The sequence below is a fragment of the Sebastes fasciatus genome, chromosome 15 (genome assembly GCF_043250625.1).
Source record: "Sebastes fasciatus isolate fSebFas1 chromosome 15, fSebFas1.pri, whole genome shotgun sequence".
NCBI classification, from domain to species: Eukaryota; Metazoa; Chordata; class Actinopteri; order Perciformes; family Sebastidae; genus Sebastes; species Sebastes fasciatus.
In genome coordinates, this window is record NC_133809.1 from 5,023,903 (window position 1) to 5,048,672 (window position 24,770).

Here is a 24,770-nt window from a genome sequence, read left to right on the forward strand (position 1 = left end):
TAAACAAAGATAATAAAGGTAGACTTTGGGGGATTTTGAGGGGTCTGGTTCTCCGGGGATAGACGCTCACTTTGTAATCCAGCTCTAACTTCACTGAAGAGAAGTTAAACTCCGAAATAAATTAACTCCAGTTACAACAAAAGCAGATTATATGAGGTTGAAAACCAATTAGCTGCCTTTTAACTTATAAAACAGGTCAATCAGCAATCAGCACTTTAATATGAAGGTTCTTAAAGCAGCAGGAGTTCACTGAAGGAGCTGTGAAGAGGCAACACAGACAGTCTTTTGCCCAAACTGCAGCATGCAGGAGTTCATAAATGGAGCTCATTTAAGCCATAAAGGTGAGTGGTCTTGATAATCAAAATAGCATTGACAAAGACCCACTAAGCATAATTTAAATTAACGTTTTTTAGATGTGTGGGTAACTCATAACTTTTGTTTTAAGAGCATTTAAATGACTGTAAGCCAGTGTGACGTAGCTCCTAACTATGTCACGGTGCAGGCAGGGAGGACCCAGACGAAGAGCTGTTTTTCGACTGTGTGAAAGAATCTAAATTAAAAGGTGAACAACAGCAACTTCCATTACGTTTTCTAAAGTTGTAAGCCTTCTGAGAGACAGATTAAAAAAAAAGATGCAGCAGATATCAGGACTTGTTTCTCCTCTAATAATGGTCAAGCTATGAAAACTCTGGATCCTACTTCCAATCATGAAACTTATTTGCATCCTTTGTTAGACCTTAATCAATGAAACCTTATTTATATAGCACCTTTCAAACAAGTCAAATGCAATTCAAAGTGCTGGACAGACGATTGACAAAAAAAAGAGTGTTAAAAATGGATTTAGAGACTAATGCACACCAAAACAACCAATATAAAAGTTCATTGAATAAGAAAGCAATAAGAGATGGGTATTTAAGATAATAAAAGATAAATAAAATACAAGGAAATAAAAATAACAATAAAATAAATAAATAAAACTACACAAAATAAGCAGATTGTATTAAAATAATACTATTTTAATAAAATAAAATAGATAATAATGATCAGCAATAAAATGTTGATCAAATAAAATAGAGTAAAATAAACACTATAAAACACTATTAAATGCCCACGTCTCACAAATCCCAAGCCTTAGCTCAGACAACATTGACGACATCACTATGACCTCATCAGGGTTATTTTGTCAGGCTTGTCGAAGCCCCTTCGGAGCCACAGAAGACTATTGTCGATGATAGATAGATGATTATAAAACTGTTTTTGAAGCATTACTCCTCGTTGCAAGTAAATTGACTCTGATGTGTAAAAATCGGTGTATTGTTCTATGACCAAATCAAAACAAATTGGTGAATTAATGTGAGCGTTTCTGATCCACTGAATCACAACTAAAATAATGTAAATTGTATTGAATTAAATAATTGGATTACATTTTTACATCCCTTGTCAGAAGCGATCAAACACGGCCAAAGATCCGTCTCACCACTGTATTCCGGCATTTTTAAAATTACATTCATAAACCCGAGGGGGGTGCTATATTATTCATGAATTCATGCAGTTGTCACATAGAATACATCTGACACCGCTGACTGGATTTTGATGAAACTCGGGAGGAGGTGGTGGGGGGGGGGATGATGCATCTCGCCAATACATCCTGACATGTTCAAAATTACACTGAGGTGTTGCAGCTCGAGTCAAAATAAAGTGTCATATTTGTTACAGATTGGCCCAGAGAGGCGCTGCATCATTTGTAGGGGGAACAACTTGTTTACTGTTGTCTTGTTTCATGTGGCACTAATCACATGCAGGCTTTATCCCCCTGAGGACAGTAAATACTTGTTTATTCCCAGCTGCCTAACAGCTCTTAGACTCACTCTTAAAAATTATGTAGTGTTGTTTAATCCATCCAGGAGTCTGGTTTGGGATAACAAACACACACATACATATGTACTAAAATATGCTATTATAAGAGTAAACAAAAGGCAACAACATCTGAGAGAGTCCAATATTGAAGAGTTGCATCAAAAACTTCCGACTTCCTTCTAGAAAAAGTTCAATGGAACGCCGCTCAAAGTCGGAGTTCCTACTTGTGAACTCGGGGCAAATCCATCTACCCCGACTTCAAGAAGAAGCAGTTGTCTGACGTCACACAGCTACAGAGTGCTCCAGGGATGATGTCTTTTTGTAGGCCAACCAGGAAATTAGCATCGCTCTGGGTTCCCTCGGCAAAAAAGCCGATGAGATTTTTCCATTGGGTTTTGGATTATTGCAGAAAATAAGCTCTGTGGCAAAAACACATTCATGATACCTACACGTTTTGTTCAGCAAGATAATCTCCACACATGAACACCACTTCTTTGATTTTTGAAGTGTGCAAATGTGCAAATTCTATGTTGATTTATTACACGGCTGTGTTCACTACTCGATTCTGATTGGTCAATCACGGCGTTCTGCAGTCTGTAATTTCTCTATAACAGACTGTTGCTATGGGCGCAGTTCTGATGTCGGACTCTGGAGGACCGTTTTTATGTCAAAATATTGATTTCTTAAGTAAGTAGCGGTGTAATAAGCGGGATAATGTACAGCTAGTGGGTCATTGTTGTGAAAGAATCCCCTTCAGGGCGATGAGAGACAGCATCGCATCCCCCTGTCGGGGATTCTTTCACAACAATGACCGGCTCGCTGTACATTATCCCTTACATAATATATACATCATTTACTTGAAGTAAAGAGTAAAGAGAGAGAGTCTGTAACCATAACTGTACAAAAGCTTGATTTTTGGATTATTTATACAATATTATCCTATTTGTATGATCAATATTTCCTATTTAAATATCACAGTTAATGTCAATACGCCCCTATATCCAGCACAATATTTTTCCAAACCAAAGTCCTGGTCAAAGCTGTCCCCCCCCCCCCCAAAAAAAGCAAAGTCCAGCTTTCCAGCTGAAAACTGTCAAATCTCATTAGTCAGCTGTGTTGGCAAACTGTATGAAGGGCTCCTGAGGGATGCCCTCCAGGAAGAAACAATTTCCAAAATTGCCCCATCACAACATGGTTTTATGGCTAACAGATCAGCTGTCACTGCTCTCATTCAGATCCTGCAATGCTGGCACCAAGCACTCAATAATAACCCCCTGTTTTTGACACAATAAAGCGCTGTCAGTCGCTTCATATACACTGACGGCTGACTTCAGCTCATTGTGAGGAGCTACTGTATCTGAGTGACAGAGAGCCAAAGGGGGCAGGGGGCTTCCTGTGTGTCCGATCGCTGGGAAATTGTCCCCATCACACTTTGTCATTTGCATCAACAGACTGGATTCACGTCCGCCTCCCTCTGTGATCCCTGTGAAATATGCCGATGACCTCACATTCTCTACCAGGCCTGACTCAGAAGGCTTTAGATGCTGTGGCTGAATGGAGACAGGATATTTCACAAGTCTCTCCACCTTTAACCTACTTGGAGTGCAGATATCATCTGACCTGTCATCATGGGATGCCCCCATTCTCTGTTTGAGAAAGAATGTTAACCAAAAAACAGGAAGTAAAACTGGCTGGAGGGGGGGCTTTAAGTATATGCACTCAAAGACACGGCCAAGGATCCATTACCTCGGTGTTGCAAAAAGCACCGGTCTCCCATGTGGCGTTCTAAAACAAATTTACCTGACCTTCATTAGTCCGATCCTTGAGTATACTGGCCCAGTTTGTGGTGGGCTGACTAAAGGCCTCTCCGAGGAGCTGGAGTGAAAGGCGTGATGAGGCCACCCTGCAAACCCTCACCAACATACTCAAAGACAGTTCATCCCCTCTGCACAGTTTCCTGCCTGCAGCCTCAACACCCTGGCTCACTTCGTAGGCGCAGGGACATTATAGTGTCCATGAGTTGGACCAAAAAACCTGAACTTTCCTTTATCCTCCATGCTTTTACATTGTCTTAAGCTGAAAACACACTGCCGTCGCAGCACCAATAGGAAGCGTTGCGCTGCAGCGCGTCTAGAGTATTTTTACACAGTGTTATTACTACTTTTACTAAAATTTCTTCTAAGTCTGCATTAAAGGGACTGTTTGTAACTTCTTACACGTATAAATCATGTCAAACTTTAATAAATGAAACACAATCACAATAGTCAAAAGACAAGGATTCATTGTCTGTGTGCTCTGGATATATGCACCAAATTTCATGGCAATCCATCAAAAAATCTTTGAGATATTTCAATCTGCACCAAAGCGGTAGATGGACTGACCGACATAGAGCCATCCCTGGAGCCATCCCTGGAGCCATGCAGCAGCAGCCAGAACAAACTCCTATTGTGCAGCCAAACTTTGTTCAAAAACCCACAAAACTTTATTTTCTACTCTACTGAAACCCCCAGAGTTTCCAAACACCAAATACGTCAGGCTGGATTTCGGTGAAATGTGTATAAAATGATGCATAAGACATTTGAAAGATTTCCATTTGAGGGAAAGGTGCAGCCGTAAAAATATTGAGTCTGAGGTTTGAATATGTCACCCGGTGTAAACACATAAAGAGCTGGAACAAGCTGAGACAGAATATATATGAAATACTGTCAGACGGGGTGGAATAAGAGGATTTCTCCAACTTTAAAGAAACTGTATGATAAGGGGTTAGTTAAAAAAAAATTATCATGCTTTTCGTGCTTCTTTTGTGCATCAACATTTTGTGACTTTAAAGAGGACATATAATGCTCTTGTGCTTTTTCCTCTTTCCTTTAGTGTGTTGTATAGTTTTTGTGCATTTAAAATCTGTAAAGACACAAAGCCCAAAGTCCAGGCTAGAGGGAGTTATCTACCCAACAGAAACACTGCTCCTGAACTGCCTGAAACGCCTTGATTGAAGTCCCGCCTTTTCTTCCGTAACGTGGTGATGTCACCAAGTAACACCTTTGCATAACAGCTAGTTTGGCACACCCTCAAGAGGCCTCAAACAACGCTAGTTAGAGCGCAGCTGGAGCAGAGACATGTTGTAGTAGAAACCCCAAATAATAGATCATATGATAGGTCCCGTTTCAAAATATAATAAGTATTCTAGAAATGCTTAAAATCTAAAAAAGATAGTGACTGGTTTTAAATAGAGGTAGACAGATTAATCGGCGCCGATAGGACGTTTTACAAACTATCGTTATCGGCAGAACTGGGCTCTGTTAGTGGCCGACGTCTGCACAGCCGCCACCAGTCACACGAGGACGTACATCACTGTTTTGCGTGGAGACTCCCTACACAAAGTCAAAGTGGAGGGGGAAAAAAGTTATCTCCCGAATATATAACGAAACACAATCAGCTCTTTGTCCCGAATACAAAACAGGCAGGAAAAGAAATCAATCAGTGTTATTTTCACTTGCTTACTCTACCAATCTGGCGTTTTCTCTTACAAATAATCCAGCCACATAACCTTCCATTCATGAAATTAAATCACACACTTAAGGATCCTCCTAACAGCGGGACTATGCACCAACGTTAATGGTTTGCAATAGTGGCATTTAGCAATGTAACGGGAAGCCCAACAGAAGTAATCCTGGCTGGTAATACTGTAAGACACAGAACAGCATTGCAAATGAATAGAACATTTTCGAATGATGTAATCCACCAAATCAAACTTCAGAGTGACAAAAAAATGATTTATTAAAAACGGCGTATGCAAAAGTAGCCGACAAGGCTATCATTATTATTGTCAGCCTTTAAAAATCCACTATCAGTCGACCCCTAGTTTTAAACAAATGAGAAGAATTGGTCATCCACTGCTTTACAGATTCCCAGACATCATGTCCACAAGCATTTCTGTGTCACTGACTACTTTGTGAGACGTTCTGTGCAGCGAGTCGATTCACTAATTAAATCCTAATCAAATTTGATTCCATCACGGCTCAATCATGTGATAAAGAGCGAAGGCAGTTTCCCAATAAAGGGAAGAGTTTGCTCATTTTCACCAGCAGACTGACAAAACTGTCAGATTTCTACATCTTCGTTTGGCTCAAACTGAACTCTCACCGGGTTACGTGACTCTGGAGATGATCAGATAAAACAGAAAAGGGTACAACATATATCTGAGTCAAAGTCTGCATCCAAAGCTGAAGCCGGCTGTATTTGTAGAAAAAGGGTTAACTGCCATGCGCCCGGCAGGAGGCTTCTCAACCTTTCCAAGGAGTCAGCTAATCTAGAGGCAGGCTGTCAATAAAAGTCTAGACAGACAGTGATGCAAGGAGAGCGTTGCTATGGGTTTGGGGGTGTTAGTGGATGCTATTGAGAGAAAGCATCTGCCATCCAGCATCTGCCACTCAAGCGAAGAGCTCATCTTCGCTGAGGTCTTGACAGACGGCACTTAGTGTGCCAAAAGAAATATCCCCTTCAACAAGTCATTTATTCCACTATAGAGCCTTATAATCTGATGTATATCATGTGAAGCGAACTGCAGGGTGAGATAATGTCATTCGTTTTCAATGCAAATCAGCTCCACTTGTGGGTTGTCTTGTATCAAGTGATGGTACCTTGGAAAAAAGCAGAGGAATCAGCCTTATGTCAAAGATACTTCACTCGCTCTTAAAATGCAGATTTGCATTTGAAATACATGATATCATCTCACCCTGTGGTAGTTTCCTTCACTCTGTTTAAGAGAAACAATATGTAAACCTATTTAGAGATATCAGTAACACTTCATGTGACAGGTCCGCAAATTCCATGGTAATTAGGTGATAATTAGCAAGTAAACTATTTGAAATTTCTATGGAATTACTGCCAAATTACCCCAATATTTACCTCAAAATTGATAAAAAATGACTTTATCATAAACATGATTTAATAATTATATGCTGAAATAGCATATAATGGTTAAAATAGGGCCCTTAGGCTTGAGAGGCGGTTTTGCGCTGCTCTTCATCGGCGGTGGAAAACTAATAGAAGACGCTTCTGATCAGGCAGAAATCTTCTCATTGTGACTTATTTTCAAGTTATTTGCTTATTATTGAGGATAATATGGATTATCCATATTTATGGAAATAAAGCATATCAATTAACTTTGTATTATTTTCCTGGAAATGTATTCAATTATTATAATAACCAGCTATTTATTACTGCTTATTGGGAAATAGTGGAATATAATTATTAAATAATGTTTATAATAGATATAAAATAATAATAATAATAATAAAAAAGTCCAGAGTCAAGACAGACAAACAAAGTCGTTTTTGATCAATTTTGAAGTAAATTTTGTGGTGGGGAAAAAATCGATTCACCTATGTATTGCGATTTTTGTTTTTACGATTTTGAAATAGATTTTTTTAATACCAGAATCGATATATTTGCTTCATTTGAGTCTATACGGAGGTAGAAGCAAGTTACCGCTTTTATTGTTGTAGTCTGAGTGACTTGACGTCATATCCGCTCCGTATCCGTCAACCAAAACAAACCGCAGCGAGCCGAAACGAAAAAGTGAAAAAGTGTGGAGGGTCTTCGTGGATAATACCTGCACCCTCACATGTTAAATCCAGCGTGGTAAACACTGCACATCCAGTAAAGTATGCAAACACTTTGGGTTTCACACATTGCAGGAAAAGCAGAGCGAGACATCACGGATAAAGCTGCATGCTAACTCTGTCATAGCCAGGAAACGTTATTGTATTGCGGTAACGTGCGGTCAAGCCGGCCGTCGCTTTCATCTCCGTGGTCAAATGGTCTGACGCTACAACTGTAGAGCACCCATATACTGACATTTGTGTTAAATGCATTCAAACGGCCTCGATGGAGCTGACCATGGATGAATAAAGAGAACGGAGCTGACGGGAGAGTTAGCGATAGACTTGGCGAAGTTAGTGGAAGTAGACACGTGTGACTACGTCCGTTTTTCAAAATAAGGTGTTAACAAAAGGAACTGTACTGTACATACGAAATACATATTTGGAAATGAGATTGATTGGATTATATTCACCAGAAGTATAAAACATGACATGTCCCTTATAAATTAAACAGAAAATACCACTCATTTGTGAGGGAAATGTCTTTATTCTTTGATCTTTGGGTTGCTGGAATAAATGTAATAAAACATTCCCGACAATGACTAATATATTTGACTTTAGGACATCTCTGACTACATTCATGCTGAAAATAAAACAGTTTCACTTTATTAATTTAGATATTTTCCAAAGTAAAAGTCCCTAGAAGTTTTAAGGTTTCACTTTTTCTCATGGTCTAGTGTTAAAAAAGTTAACAAAAATCGCAATAAATCGCAATACTTAAAAATTGCAATACATATTGAATCAGCACCCAAGAATCGTGATAGTATCGAATTAGGAGATGGGTGTATCGTCCAATCCCTCGTATATATTGGGGTAATTTGGCAGTTATTCCAAAGAAATTTCAAATAGGTTACTTGCTTATTATCACCTTATTACCATGAAATTTGCGGACCTGTAAAATGAAATGTTACTGAGATTTCTTTTGCTTCTCTTATGTGGAAGAGCAGGTGGGAACAGATCTGTGGGTGGTGTGTGTTGGTGTCCTGATATTGAAGGTGGAGAACAGAAGAACCTGAAAGCCAGGTTTGGCTCCCCTCTGCTTCAAGGCAAAAGAATAAAAAAAAAAAAAAAAAGCCCCTGGTGAGCAGCAACAGTGCAAATCTTATTAAATTGCAACTAATCCGGTGTGGAGAGAGGTTTGATATTTGTCTGAGAAATTAATCAGTCCTCCAGATTGTGGGAGATAACCGTTTGCCTGGAAACGCAGCCGCTGCGCACCGGCAGTTCAAAGAGAGACAGTCAAAACCAATTAGGAGAAATCAGCTGCCTTGTCATTCAGATTCGTTCCATCCTATATGCCTTCCTGTTTATCCCACTGAGGTAAATAATCTGTTTGAGCTCTCTCTCTCTCTCTGCGCTTTTTTGTTGTTGTTTCTATTCGTCTTTGTGTCTGTTTCTCTCTGATTTCCTCTCTGCTCTCCTTTTCCTCTTATCTGTCTGTTCTCCCCCTCCTTTTCTCTTTTCTCTCTCTGGCATGCAAACACACCTGGTACGGTTCAGGGAGCAGATTCTGAAAATTCAAGGAAATATTTTCAAGGAAATGGGTCATCCAAAAACAAAACTGCTTTCGCTTTTACCTCCTCTGATCTCGGACAGTAGGAGCTTCATTCTCGCAGCTAAAAACAAAAACAGCAAAGACGAATCTGCAGTGTTTTGTTGACAGACAAAGCATGCGAGTTTCCACATTAGCATTAACTGAAATGATCTTTTTGTTGACAGAGTTGTGGGACACGAATTGAATGAAACCCGGGTCCTGTAAACATGTTGATTTACAGCTGCAAGTATTAAGATACGACTTAGTACAGAGAAGAACACCTTACAGCCAACACAAAATATCTAGGGCTGTCAAAGTTAATTGCTTTAACGCAATCGATCTTTCGGAGGTTGTAGTGGGCTCAGTTTTAAAGCTAAAGTGAAGATACTGGTATTATATGAAACTAGAAAACTTAATGAATCCATTGGTACCAACCATGTCATACTAGCTTGTCGCGAAGGAGATTAAATAACGCTCCAGACTTGAGTTACATTTTGTGGAGGAAAAACTAACATGGCCATTTTCAAAGGGGTCCCTTGACCTCTGACCTCCAGATATGTGAATGAAAATGGGTTCTATGGGTACCCACGAGTCTCCCCTTTACAGACATGCTCACTTTACGATAATCACATGCAGTTTAGGGCAAGTCATAGTCAAGTCAGCACACTGACACACTGACAGCTGTTGTTGCCTGTTATGATTTGAGTATATTGTTTTATGCTAAATGCAGTACCTGTGAGGGTTTCTGGAAAATATTTGTCATTGTTTTGTGTTGTTAATTGATATATACATACAATTGCATAAGGAAAGCATATTTTCCCACTCCCATGTTGATAAGAGTATTAAATACTTGACAAATCTCCCTTTAAGGTACATTTTGAACAGCTGAAAAATGTGTGATTAATTTGCGATTACATATTTTAATCGACTGACAGCGCTAAAAATAACCTTTCTCATCCCCCTCTCTCTCAGCTGTCTCCGCTCACGTCTCCACTCAAAGCAAACAGGTGTAGTGAAGGCGGGAGAACTCATCGGGTGGCTCCTCACGTCTCTCTGCCTCCCACCTGAACCCCGGGCTCCTCTACAGCCACCAGGCATCAGTCACTGCCATCAGCCGCCAGCTATCAGTCAACCAGGGACAACGCTTCCTTTAAAGTCTAGAAGAGCTGCTCCACATGAAGGAAGCTCAATAAGATTCAGTCCTCGATAACTGATGTTAATCATTGTGAGGAGATCATAAAATGACTCGTGGTGATAAAACTGGGAGAACAGAGAGATTTATGTCAATGATATGATATACATATTATGTGTTCGCATGCAGTTCGCTTGACTTTTTTTGTGAGTAACTATCCCAGAAAACAAACAACTTTACTGCTCATTCATCTTTAGAGTTGCGTTCCCTAAGGAGTGTCCATACAGCGTCTTTTTTCAATTGTTCCCAATGAGGAGAGGGGATGCGGCCGCCCAGAGAAACAGCACTGCACCCAGCGTCTTTTCTCAGAGTGCTTTGACTTTTTTGTGCGGCCGCTCAGATGGCTTCTTGAAAATCTTTTCGCTTTATCGCTTTTCTGCCAGAAAAAAAACACACTGGAAAATCAGACTAAAGGGAGAATCAAAGTCTAGGATTTATTATAAATTCCATTGTTGGGTTATAAACCCCTTGTGTTCTTAATTTATATTAATTGTTTGATTATTTTAATAATTGTTTAATTATTTGTAAATCCATAGTTTTGTCCATTCTACCTTTTTATTCCCTTTTATTCTAAGTTTTTGAGATTTGGAGTTATATTTCTTCTTCTTTGACAGCAACTCCTGCTCTGTGACTGAAACAATTTCACTCAGTGGCCACTTTATTAGGTACACCTATAAACTGTTGAACTGGGCCACATTATATCGAGAGGTGTGTCTAATGTTTTGCCCACCACACTTACAAACATGAGGGGGGATTTTTGATCTATCTTTCAAATAATTTATCAAGCAAAAGTGCCAAACATTTGTTGATTCTACATTCTCACAGGTGAGGACTTGTTGCTTTTCTCTTTTTCATATTATTGTAGATTGAATGTCTTTGGGTTTTGAACTGTTTTGGACATAATAAGCACTTTGAACACATCATCTTGGGCTCTAAGAAGTTGTGACCAGTATTTTTGGACATTTTATGGACTAAATATAACCCTATTTCCTAGAGATTACATTTACTGTATATACTGCTTATTGTAGGACTTTGACTTATACTATACTTCCCCTTTCCTTTAGTCTGTTATATAGTTCTTTGTGCATGTAAAAGGTCTGCCAAGCTACAAAACCAAAATGTCCAGGCTAAAGGGAGTTACTCTCCCCCACAGAAACACTGCTTCTGAACTGCCTGAAACGCCCTGATTGAAGTCCTGCCTTTTCTTCTGTAACGTGGTGATGTCACCAAGTTACACATTTGCATAATGGCATGCCCTTAAACAAAGCGAGTTAGAGCGGAGCTGGCGCAGAGTCCGAAGAGTGTGGTTTGGTGCATGTTGTAGTAGAAACCCCAAATGCAAGTATGACCCTGAAAATAAGTACAATAGGTCCTCTTTAAGTGAAAAGTATTATTGAATTGATACTGAAAAATCATCATTTACTCCAGCTCTAGTTGTGGGTTTGTAAACTCGATTGAGACATTGTATCTACTATTGAGTTATACAAATACACTTGACTTTTTGTTCTCTTAATGCAGTGGAACAAAGATTTTTAAGAGACTATTCCCAAGATGGCCAAAGACAATGCAGCATTCAGCAAAATCCTTTCAGTGAGTCGACACAGCGACTCTTAAACTTTTAGTCCCAACTCCAAGTTTACAGCACCGACTGAACAAAAGATCTGAGCTGAGTTCGAGCTGATGTTGTTGTCGACTACAGATGTTGCATGAAAGCCATCTTTCTCTCCATCAGTGTCTGCATGGCTGAGCGACTCGCTATATAGACAGTATGATGAATCCTATTAGAGATAACAAGCTCTTGGATTGTTTGGTAAATCTTTGACAGTAGTACCAAGGGGCCGTGCTTTTGTTGCTCCATACTGTAGTTCCTTATTAGCTAACTGTGCGTCCCCGAACACTTTTTAACCGAGATGACTCACTGTCTCTGCTGGGCTTTTCTTCTAGTACGTTGACTCTATTTTCACAGCTACTAATAATGCCCTCTCGCCTCCTCGGCACTGTTTGCAAAAACAACAAAAAAAGCAATAATCTTCCCATAAATGCACACAAACACAAACGTCAATGTGAAAGAACAAACATAATCATGTAAATACACAGTCACACAATGGTGAGAAAACAACTTAGACACTTTAGTTTTGCAGCTTCTTCGGAAATTAATTGGTCATCAAAATACGCTGTGATAGGCTCCTTTTCGTCTCCATCATTGATTCAGCAAAACATGATGAAATTTAGAGGAGAACCGAGAGACCGCTCTGGGCCGTGATGCAGAATACAAATTCACTTCCCGGATTCCTCAGTGACTAATCCATCCCGAAGAAAGTCAATAGCACTCCGCAGCTGTTCCAGGATAACCACGCAACTGCTATTCTCTTTGTCTTGCTAAGAATTCAAAGTGTGTGTGGGCATGTATGTACATCCACAGACCTGAAAGCTTGATGAAAAACTATTTTTACAATTGCCAGAGAAAATAATTTCACTCTTTTGAAGTAGAGATCAGACACATTTATGGCGTGCAAGATAATAATAAATTGATTTTAGAATGAGCTCCTCAGCGGAGTGAATGATGTGACGACTGGATGAAATGATTATTGCACTGAAGTTAGATTACTAGATCGGTATTTGAAAAGAAATGAAAGACAAAGGCTCAAGACATCAATCAGTAGCTCTAAAAAACTCTAAATTGGATAATATGATAATGAAGACAATCTTTATGGGAATATAAATTAAAGGTACTGCATGAGATTATAATAATAATTAACAAGTTGAATAGCAGTTGTCTTTTGTTGGGAATTTCACATCTTCTTTTAAGTATTTTGAGCTAGAAATGAACCAAACACATGTACTTCAGTGCAAATACATGTACACATTATTACATTGATAGTGTGCATTTATAGTTCCTGTTGATGAGGAGGAACATGTGATGGTCAAAAGCTCCAGAGGAAGCCAGTAAGTGGATGTTGAGTTGAGGTTAACTACTGTTTACTCCTCCACATTTATCTCATGGCTGTAGTTAATTTGCATATTCAGTCTGTACGTTCAATTTGAGATAATTATAGATGTTGTCTGGTAAAAATGAAATTAATAAAATTTAAAAACGTTTACAGAAAATAATAAAACAAAACAATAAATTATTATATTTATTTTGTTCCTTTCCTTCTTCAGCTGATCTGAGAGCATGGAAATCCCCAATATAGGAAATATTAATAACGATTTACAGACGTCTCTTTCCCTATGTAAGTCTAAAGGAAAGTCTTTTTGGGCCCAATGGCTTCACTTGACGGGCACGGAAATTGTAGCACCACCGTTTGGCCACTATGTAAAGTTGTCTTTAAAGCCCGGTGCTCTTCCTGTATCCAGTTCTCTTTATACATCCATGTGCTCCAACAAATGTTGCTAACAGCTAAGTTTCCTTGTGAACTTCTGCATTAGGTGCATCTACATACTAAGATGTATTCTACACGCGGCTGTGTGCACCGGACTGTGATTGTTTGGCACAAATACACAAACTGCTACAGCCCTAAATGGTGCTACTTTAATGTTACTGCTACTTTATATTTAAGTAAGTTTAGTGCATTTATGTGAAATGTAATGATGCCCCCAAAAGAAAAGAGCTCACGGAAATAAAATAAAGATGAGTAGCGATACGATGCAACATTAAACAGGATGTGATTGCTGCTAAACAGAAGAAGAAAGAGAAGAAAATGGTGAGTGGTTAAGTTATTTTACTGCAATCTGCTGCAGTTCCTTGTAGCAGGGACGCTTTAAACTGAGGGATACTATCAAAAGAAGTTCAAGTGGGGGTGCAGAGAACTGAGAGTCTGTGGCAAGGTCCAACAATGGATCCACCTTCCAGCAGAGAGTACTTCTCTTCTTCTTTTTCTACACATTCATTCAGAGTGTGAAGATGTACGGCTGCCCAGAGTGGGTCAGTTCTTTCTGTTGAGCTGAATGAGAGAGTCCTCAGGCTACTGAAAGTTTGCTTCAAACACATTGGTCAACCACTGGAGAGGTGAAGCCCTCTTCGTCTCTTAAACTGAAAAAAAGAAGAAATTCAAGAACCTTTTTGTTCCCAGTTCCTTAGGGATTTTAAATTAGCATTTTTAAATTGGCCTCTTGTCACAGTTAAGTCCAAAAACAAACGCACATGTGAACACAAAGTACCAACAAACACACACACAGGATGACAGAGGCTGCAGTTTTAGTACAAAGATGAAAATGTCTTTGAGTCTCTAAGGACATAATGCTGGATTCTATGAGGATGGAGGTATTTGATGCTTTTCTGTGTGATGTTTTAGTGTGCTATATGTTGTCCTGTCACTGGTCACAAAATGAATTTCCATAAAAATGGACAATATTTAGACTAACAGCCTCTGTGAGGCACAGCAGGGCTTTGAGTTACATGCTAATGTCAGCTTGCTCACAATGACAGTGTTACCATGTGGATGTTAAGCAGGCTTATTACACGGCTGTGTTGAATACTCGATACTAATTGGTCAATCACGGCGTTCTATGGTCTGGTATTTATTTCTAGCAGACCGTTGCTATGTATAACAGACCGTTGCTATGTATAACAGACCGTTGCTATGTATAGCTGACCGTTGCTGTGGGCGCAGTTCTGATGTCGGACTCTAGAGGACAGTTTTTATGCCAAATTATTGATTTCTCAAGTAAGTAGCCGTGTAATAAGCGGGATAATGTACAGCCAGCGGGTCATTGTGTGAAATAAACCCCTCCATCACCCTGTTGGGGTTTATTTCACAACAATGACCGGCTCGCTGTACGTTATCCCTTACATAATGATAACTGTGTTCACCATCTTAGTTTAGTACATTTCTTAGTGAAAACTAAACACAGAGCACAGAGCTAGGCTAACATGTTCTCACCCACGACTCGTCAAATATCGCCACTTGGTCAGTTGCCCTACGCTTCACGCTATTGATGCTCTAGATACCCCTCTTGTGTCAGTTTTGGACGTGTCAGGGACAGCATGTCAGTTTCCGCTCGTTATATGCATACAGTCTCTTTTCAAAATAAACTTCCAACATAGGTTTACTTACTCAACAAAACTACTTGGTTAGGAAAAGATTGTGGTTTGGGTTAAAATAAATATGTTTGTTACGTAAAAGTACTTAAGCTACGTAACAAAACTACAGTAAAATAAGTCAGCGTTGACTTGGTTTCACACGAACAACGGTCTCCTGGGTGAAAGTCCTGTGTTGGTTTGACCCGTCCTACCATCAACACAGACTCGCCCGCCATACATGGGCCCTCTCTCTTACTACATCAGTTGCTCCGATTATCTAATAATGACAGGGATTGGTTTACATTGGAGTTATGCAGGTATTTGGTCATAAACCAAAGTATCGGACACATTTCAAATTTAGAGGAAAAGGAAGGAGGGAAATTACCAAAATCATTTGGATTCATCCTCTGTGCACCATGGATACCTGTACTAATTTCTATGGCAATGCATCCAAATGTCAAGATATTTCAGTGGTGGTGCACCAAATGTACCAAGGCTGAGTCCTTACTTTGCTGCATGTCATCCCCTCTCTCTCTCTCTCTCTCTCTCTCTCCCCATTTTCATAACTGTCACTGTCACATAAAGGCACAAAAGTCCCAAAAATATTAATAATAAAAAAAGATATTTCCGTGGTGGACTGACCAACAGGCTGACATTGCCAGCCGTAAAGCCACGCGAGGAGAAACAAGGTGTACAGCATTATATATGACTGTGTGCTGAGGAATTCATTGAGGCTCATTCACATAAGTGCGGTCCAGCTGGACTCCTGAACAAGTCTTCTGTCCCAAAGTGTGAGCCCATTAGAGGGCACAGCTGACAGCATGCCGAACCTCGTCCGCCGAGCCAGCTGCAGCCACGGCAGGAAGCAAGAAGGAGGGTGTCGTACAAGATGACAATGATCCTGAACCACAGAACAACCGGTTGTCAACTAGACGTCCTATTATCCCCCCTGCTCTCATTATGTTATTCCTGTCTTTAGTTGTTTTAATGCGCTGCTCAGACGCACAAAGCAGAACAGATGTTTACACCTCGTATTTGTCAACGGTAAGACGGACTGGGACAAAGAGGGGACTTAACAACTGTTGCAGACCACAATGTTGGTAGGAAAATAAACTTGAAATGTCATCGGTAAAGCGCTCTGTTGGGAGGAAAGAGACGGGGAGAGGATGTTTTTTCGTAGTGTAAATCCAGAGGCTTGATAAAAGAGCTCAATGTCAGACTAGATGTAATTGTTGCCAATTTTTCTCCGTTAGAGAAACAAGGCTATTTGTATCAGCTATTATCTGGGTGCTGTCATTCTGACCTTTAAAATCCTTACTCTTGTTTGAGCACAGCGGATTTGACACTTGACGTCTTTACTGTTGATTGCTTGTAATGTCTGCGACGTCGGAGCTGAACCTTATTCCCACCGCAAGCCTGTGGATAAGAGTTTAAAATATAAAGTACAGAAAAACACTGCTGGGACTGAAGTTACCAGTGAGCTGACATTTACTTTCACTTTTTTTCTGATCGAATACTGCTCAGGAATAATTATTATCAGTGTTATGCTTTTTCAGTCTAAAATTCTTAGTCAACCTGTGCACACATCCATCTGTCCAGTACGGGATGTGACGGCAGCCCAGATATCCTTTTTTTTTCCAGTAACGTGCTCCAGCTTTGGGCCTGCTGGGAGATGTAATCACACCAGTGGGTCCTGGACGGTCTCCTCCCAGTAGGTCATTACTGGAACACTATTAAGGGATATCTCTCACGCTCCCACAGCAGCAAACCACAACAGTACACACTGAAGATTTTGATTAAACCACATTAAACCAACATTATCTACAAATACGCCATCACACTGGGCACTCAGGGCCAAACTTGTGCTTTCTTTTGTGCCAAGAAATTGAACACTTTAAAATGACGTGTAGTCTTTGATACCAAGGACAATGTCGGCATAGATTTTCCAAGGAAGGCTAAAATAGTGTGAGTCTTCATGATCTGGGACAAAACTTCTACTCCTCCTTCTTGAAAATGGCTGCTTTAACACCTTTGTGTCAATCCATAGCTATAGTTCCCAACATCCCTGTGACAATGAGGAGACGTGGCCACTACTCTGCCACTGAGGAGCTTTGTGACTATAAAGAGATGGTAAAGAGATGGTCACTAACCCTCGAACATTCTTCCATTTCTTTAAGTCCTTCCACCTTTCAACAATCCAATCTCATTTTCAGGTCATGAGTTTCCTGTCCACGTTGACAAAGCTCGACTCCCTGCCTCGAGTTGCAGAAAAGATTGTTAAAAAAAATCTCTGCCGTCACCTTGAAGTCAGCCTCAACAGCCACTCTGAACTCCAGCCACGCTACACCCACGTTTCTGATTCTGCAGCTCATGTACACATACTGTACACTTCCTCAGCTGCCTGTCCTGCAGCGAGCACAGAGTTGCAAACCAGGCAAACTGGAAAACATCCATCTGCAGCTTGACAGCCTCCATCCAACCACTATGGTCTTGGCTTTCCACCATGATAAGCTCCACATTAGGCTTGCTGCAGTAGTCAGTGTTACCGTATTACACAAATACATTTCTTGCCCACCGTCGCTTTGATTTTTTTTAATAGAAATAAAACCCATTTAGTTCAGTTTGGCGTATCAGTGCTATGTCATTAATAGACAGTTGGACGACGAATGCTACAAACTCAAAGTGTCTGCTCCGTACGGAGTCAGATTTCACACATTTCTCACAGGACGAGAGAGAATTTACAGCTATTTGGCAATACTTTGGATTTAAAACCGGCAACCACGAGGCAATCGCTGTGCAGAAAACAGAGTGGTCACAGGAGCGCCCAGTAGAAGCCTGCAGCCCCGCATCGAAAGCTCGACCGGAGAGGCCAGACGCACAGCCATCCAACGTTAAAGATCAAATTAAGCGCCCTACAGATATTGAGCGACATCTTTTGTGTAAACGGTAACACCGGTGTTGTCACGAGTTTATTAAAGCTGAAGTAGGCGAAATTGGAAAAGTTATTTTTATAAAACGGTTGCTATATCCTGACAGTAGTACATGAAACAGGTAACCTGAAAAAAATCATGTCCTCCGGTGCCCCTAACAGCATCTGCAAGATTTCACAGACCTGTAGGAAAACAAGCAGTCAGAGCTGATCTGAGGTCTGCTGTCCAGCTGCCGGCTGTCAATCACTCGCAAACTCCGATCCAAACGGTCAAACTACGCTGATCAAATATGAATCAATATTATGTTACATTAATGCGAATGAGAAAGTTTGTGATGCGGTAGCCATTGTGAAATCTGTTGAAGGAACGCCAAGTACCGGTCACATGACCGGAGCACAGCCAATAGGAACGCTCTCTCAATGAAATGACCTGTGATTGGTCAAAGTCTCCCGTCACGGGCTAGATTTTCTAAAGCCTGTAAACAGAGCCATGAGGAGGTGCAGAAGTCTAGTTATCTCTCAGAACACTTGAATTACAATATGCTGAAAGGTTATTATGGATTTTTTGCCCAATGATGCCAAAAATATATACTGCCTACTGAAGCTTTAACCTGTGGGAAAATTTCCAGACACCTTCTGGCCTCAGCAGCTTTAATGGCAGTAGCTAAAAAACTCCAAACAAAATAATCCTTTGTACAGTAGATTTGGTTCACCAGCAGTCTGACTCTGTATGAGAATCCATAAGCAGAGGTACAGTATATACACCCTGCTGCTGCTGCTGTTGTTGTTTTCCTTCATAGCTTCCCCCTCTGTAGGCCTCCCTATTGCAACAACTGTTTCTACTGACATTTGGCACATTTTACTGGCACGCATTGTTGTTTACTGGCACACAATTTTGCCATAATGATATATTTTATTTTGTTGCATCACTCTTTCCTCACTGTCCGCTGAACACAAAGAGCTGTTAACAGTTGGAGGCTCTCTCCAAAATTGGGGGATTTAAGCTCCTTATTTCTCTCAGCGTCTTACTAAATACAAATGCCCAAATAGCTACACATTGAGGTATGAACACACCACTTGCAATACACACTATACAGGCACATCAATATGAAACACGACACACACATGTCTCGTGTCTCTCATACAACCACACAGCCTTGTTCTCATTTGACTTTTTTATCTCTGCTGGATGCACAAAAAGTATGAACATCAACACAAACATACCCAAATACACTTCACATGCTCTCTGGTGAAGCCTCACCTCTTCACGTCACCTCCCCAGGGTGCCTTTCATGCTGTGTTTCTGTGTGTGCATGTGCGATTGTGAGTTTCTACCTGTCTGTGTTTACTAGTGTTGAATGAGAATTACACCCTTTAACTGTAAGTGTGTGTGTCTTCCTGTCAGCAGCATCCTCGTGTTTGTCTATTTACAGCACTTGTGTGTGTTTTTGTAAGCGCGCACTCTTACACAAACATTTGCGTACACACATATTTTTTTCTTGGGGCGGAAATAATCTTATTGTTTGAGTTAATCCCAAGTGGGCAGAGCAACAGAAACAAAGCTTCTCTGAACATTCGCAACTAGAAAACTTGAGTGACAAAGAGGGAACTTCTTCAAAAATTATTTTTCTTCACTCATAATACTCTTAATATTTATTATCTTGTAAGGTCACTGGGTTAGCCGACAAAGCTTAGCTAGACAGCTCCAGGCTAATATTATTATTTCATATGGCTAGATTTCATCATTTTGTCAGTATCAGAAGCTTCTTCCTCCATTAGCTTTTGCTTCTTTTAATGTGTATTCAGTTTAAAGGGGACATATCATGCTCATTTCCAGGTTCATATTCGTATTTTGGGTTTCTACTAGAACATATTTACACACTTTAATATTCAAAAAGCACATTATTTTTTTCACCCTGTCTGTCTGAATATATCTGTATTCACCCTCTGTCTGAAACACTGGATTTCACTCACACACAGAAATCCAGTCTGCTCTGATTGGCTTGTGACAAAAATAATGTTCACCTTTGCAAAAGTAGTTCTCAAGCTGTGAGTGGTTTATTGTAATGAGCCTGCATGTGACATAGGAAGGGGAGCCAAATCTGATTGGCTTGTTGAATCACATGTTTTCTGATCCAGACAGCCCACAAAAAAATGACTGGGTTGTCCCCGAGGGGACATTTGCAGTGCTGCTGCAATCAACTTAAAACAATATGTAGGCAAAGACACGGTAATAACTAACATACAAAAACAAAAAGACAATACAGACAATACAAATATAATAGATATGTAAAATATTGCACGTCTTGTGAGATAAAAACGATATCATATATTATAAAAATCGTAAATTCATAAAAACCACAATACGAAGTGGGATTAAGAATGAGGACATCATCCTCCCACACGGCCTAGCTACAGTTGGCTTGCGTGGGGCGCCCTTGTGGCTTAAAGGTTAAAGGCGCAGACATTTATTTGCATATTGTCTCATGTCTTTCTCTCTATCTCATGTCTCTACTGTTGATTATCTAATAAAGATATTAAAACATATTAAAAAGATAGCTATCTCCCATGTATTCATCTTAAGGCTGGCCCTCACTAAATCATTTTTCAAATCCTAACAGATATTGAAAATGTGAGAGAGCCCACAGATATGTTATGTTCAATTTAACAGTTTTGTTCCTATGTTAGTGTGTGGAGAGAAACGATTTGGCCAAAACAGCCACCACACACTAACAGATTCATTCATGAACAACAAGAAACAAAAAACAGAAATCTTGCAAAAATCTCTCGCAATTAAACATGACTTTAATTTAAACAAACACGGCGGACGACGGGCAGGAAGAATTAGTGATGTTAGTTTTTACTTTGTACTGAAAATTCACAAAGGATGGATGGATGAAATCATGGAGACACGTTAAGGGGAATCGGGCCCAAAGTCGTCTTGATTCTCGTGTAGTGTGTACCCGGCATTAACTGTGCAAGTTGTTGTAAGTCAACAGAAATAACAACTTTTAAATGGACATAATTCTATGATCAGTGTGGATTAAAAAGCTCCAAGCAGCCGACATTGTAGTTTCATAGTCTGACTGAAAATACCAGAACAAACCAAAACACCTCCCTCCCACCAGCTAACATGAACGTAATGTCAGGCTGAAAGTGAAATCAAATGCCATTTTAGTCTGCTTATCAGTCTTCTGTTCTATCGCACAATGAAAAAAAAAAGAAGATTATGAGTAGTAACAAGAATGTCCTTTACTGTATGTGTGATGTGGAATTATATCACGGCACTATTTCAAGAACTATTTTCAAATGTCAGAAGCACAGTTTGAGGCTCGACTGGAAATGCTACTCCCACACCTCAGGGGGCAGCGTAGTAAATACCATGACCCAATAAACCCTGAGCAACAAGAGGCACAGAGCTCGAGTATTTTTGATCTAATGTGTTACTTATCAGCTCACTGTAACAGCAGAGATGTGAACTAAAGGCGTCCTCTGTACGTCAGACTATCAAGAGCTGCAGTAAAAACAATGCAGTCAGACTGTGATCCTCAGTCTGGACTCTGTCCATGGTGCTGAACCACAAACTCTCCCTACACACTGTAGATTAGACATATAAACTGTGTTTGTCAAGTTCATGGAAACATTTCATAAATTACTTGGAAACACTTTATAATAACCATCATTTATAAATGATAAATTCATAGTTTATTAACATTTACGTAATCGTTTTTTTACGGTTGTACAAACTGAATGAATATGAATATAACGTTGCTATGATTTATGTTATTTTAACAGTTTATTGTTGCACAGATTATATAACATGTTATACACTATATTAAGTATTTGTTAATGATTACGAAATGATCTGTAAACCTTTAAAGAAGTTGTTTGTGAAACATCTATTTTCTTTTGTCTTCTATTTTAAATGAAATGTTCAAATTCCAGAAATGTTTTGGTGCTCGGATGATGACGAAATGGAACGGCTATTTAATTTTAATGCTTATAAGTCGGCTACTTTTGTTTCTCAAGCTCGGAAAAAAAACGTCAGGATGGTTTATTTGTTTAATATTATTTGTAATTTATGCTGCTACTCTGGTTTCTGCCTTTTGTCTTTTCTTTATTTTCTAAATAATGGTGTCTTGTAAGCCCGTTTGGCCTGGGCATATTATTTATATAATAATAATAAAATAAAATAAAATCTGTAAACATTACAAAGATAGATAGACCGGATATTTGTCAATAGTTGGCTTGTAAACCATCTTTAAACATTATTTGGATGTCTATTATAAAGTTGCAACTGATGATTATAATACCTATAATATTATAAAAAATATTATAGATAGTTAATACTTTGTCAATGTCAGCTATGATTTAATATATAATTTATAATTATTTAATATTACACAGACTAATGATAAAATAATGTAAATTATAGCATCACTAATAAATAGTAAACATGAATTATCATTTTATTGATGGTTAACAGTAAAATAACTGTAAATACAGTTTAATTAACTATCAATAAAAATTAGTTACATTACTCATTAAATTACTTTCATTTACTCAGACCAGCTCCGTCAAAGTTACCTCCACGTCATCTCTTCTGTATTAACTCCTTTACACAGTTAATGTAAATTGTGAGTGGATTGCACTTATATAACTATGTTCAACCTTGGTAGGACAAAGCTCTTTATAATGAGCCCCTCATTCACCCATTCACACACTCACACAGGCATGCAGCAACACTTCAACATGTGGAGATATACAGTAGTGTATATAGTTTAACAAGCAGCCAGCCTACAGTCTGAAGGTATTTACTATCAACAGCTGGCTCAGCCCCTCCACTGCACACAGCACTACAAAACCCCCATCCTCATAGTAAAGGTTCACACACCCTCCAGCTGTGAACAGCTGACTCCTGAATGTAGGGTAACTAGTGGCAAGCCAGAGAAGTAAACATCTCATGTAAATAAGAGTACATCCTGGAGTTATATCCCTCCTTTTTTGGGTGTAAACTCGCAACTCCTGTACCAAGTTAACATGCACCAGACCACAAAACTGACACAAACCCTCCCATCAAATGTCAAACTAATGGAGCGTTGTTCGGATTAGTAACAGTAGTAATAATTACAGTGGAGTGAAGGTACTGGTATCATATAACTAGAAAACCTAAGGAATCCATTGGTACCAACCATGTCACACTAGGTTGTCAGGAAGGAGCCTAAATAACGCTCGGTTTTTACACTAAATTTTGGCGAGGAAAAACTGTCATGGTCATTTTCAAAGGGGTCCCTTGACCTCTGACCTCCAGATATGTGAATGTAAATGGGTTCTATGGGTACCCACGAGTCTCCCCTTTACAGACATGCCCACTTTATGATAATCACATGCAGTTTGGGGCAAGTCATAGTCAAGTCAGCACACTGACACACTGACAGCTGTTGTTGCCTGTGGGGCTGCATTTTACCATGTTATGATTTGAGCATATTGTTTATGCTAAATGCAGTACCTGTGAGGGTTTCTGGACAATATTAATCATTGTTCTGTGTTGTTGATTGATTTCCAATAATAAATATATACATACATTTGCATAAAGCAGCATATTTGCCCACTCCCATGTCGATAAGAGTATTAGATACTTGACAAATCTCCCTTTAAGGTACATTTTGAACAGATAAAAGATGTGTGATTAATGGAGGTTTAGTTTCATACGATGCCAGTATCCTCTCTCTAGCTTGCTGAAAAGTAGTTATAATAATCATCCACTTATAGTGATCAATTGACCCGGACAGACATGATCACTATAAGAGGATACCAATGTAATTTGTTTAAATTGTAATCCTTTACAAAAGCATTACCACAATTCATTACTAACTAATGTGTTACTCACTAACTGTGTTGCTTGATCCCTCGTTGCTGAATCTAATGTGATTTCATCGTTGAGCTCTTGTTTTCAGTCAGTGTTCGTGTGCAATATCCCATCAAACACCAGGAAATAAACTTCTTTAAAGTGACGGATATTCTTGCCTGGTGTGAAATGGCTTTACTTCTCCAATCTGCAGAGATGTGTGTATCTGTTAGACTCTATATCGAGTGTGTCCATGTAGCCGCTCGTGTTTAGCTCTCAGTCTGTTTAAAGCGTGTGTCTGACTCTCCTCGGGTCAGATGGGGTGGCGGGACGAGGACGGGCTGATTGCGAGCCCGGGCTGTAAATGCATCACTGACCTCCAATTATAACTTTTTACAAAGAGCTCTCCAAATGTATGTTTTAACCTGGAGGGTGCAGGTCAGCAGACAATTAGATTGGGGGAGAAAAAAAAACTTTTCAATGAGAGTGAAAAACTAACCTTGAAACTGCCAAATGGAACTCTTTGTTCAGTGAGAAGCCTTCGTGACGGCGGCGTCATTACTGAGTTATGTTATCGTTTTTTGTTCTCGCCGTAGATGCCCTCGCTGGCCGAGAATCTGCTCTGCATTAATTACTGATTGTGGATGCATGCTAATTAACAGCGTCGTTCCAACAGATAAAAATAGACGGGGGCTTTGATGTAAGCGGTTTGGCAAAGCTCTGC

At 39.6% G+C, this 24,770-nt stretch overlaps 1 protein-coding gene across 4 annotated transcripts in view; it reads right to left on the reverse strand.

The window, feature by feature from the left end:
• Positions 1-24,770, reverse strand: part of gfra4a (GDNF family receptor alpha 4a) — a 314,196-nt gene that overhangs the window by 41,616 nt on the left and 247,810 nt on the right. The window contains exon 1 of one of the 4 annotated variants that reach the window (XM_074660853.1): positions 12,166-12,237. The exons of the other annotated variants lie outside the window; for them this stretch is intronic. The gene's annotated coding sequence lies outside the window, so the exon portion shown is untranslated. Of the gene's footprint in view, positions 1-12,165; positions 12,238-24,770 lie in introns of those variants that run through there. 4 annotated transcript variants of the gene reach the window in all.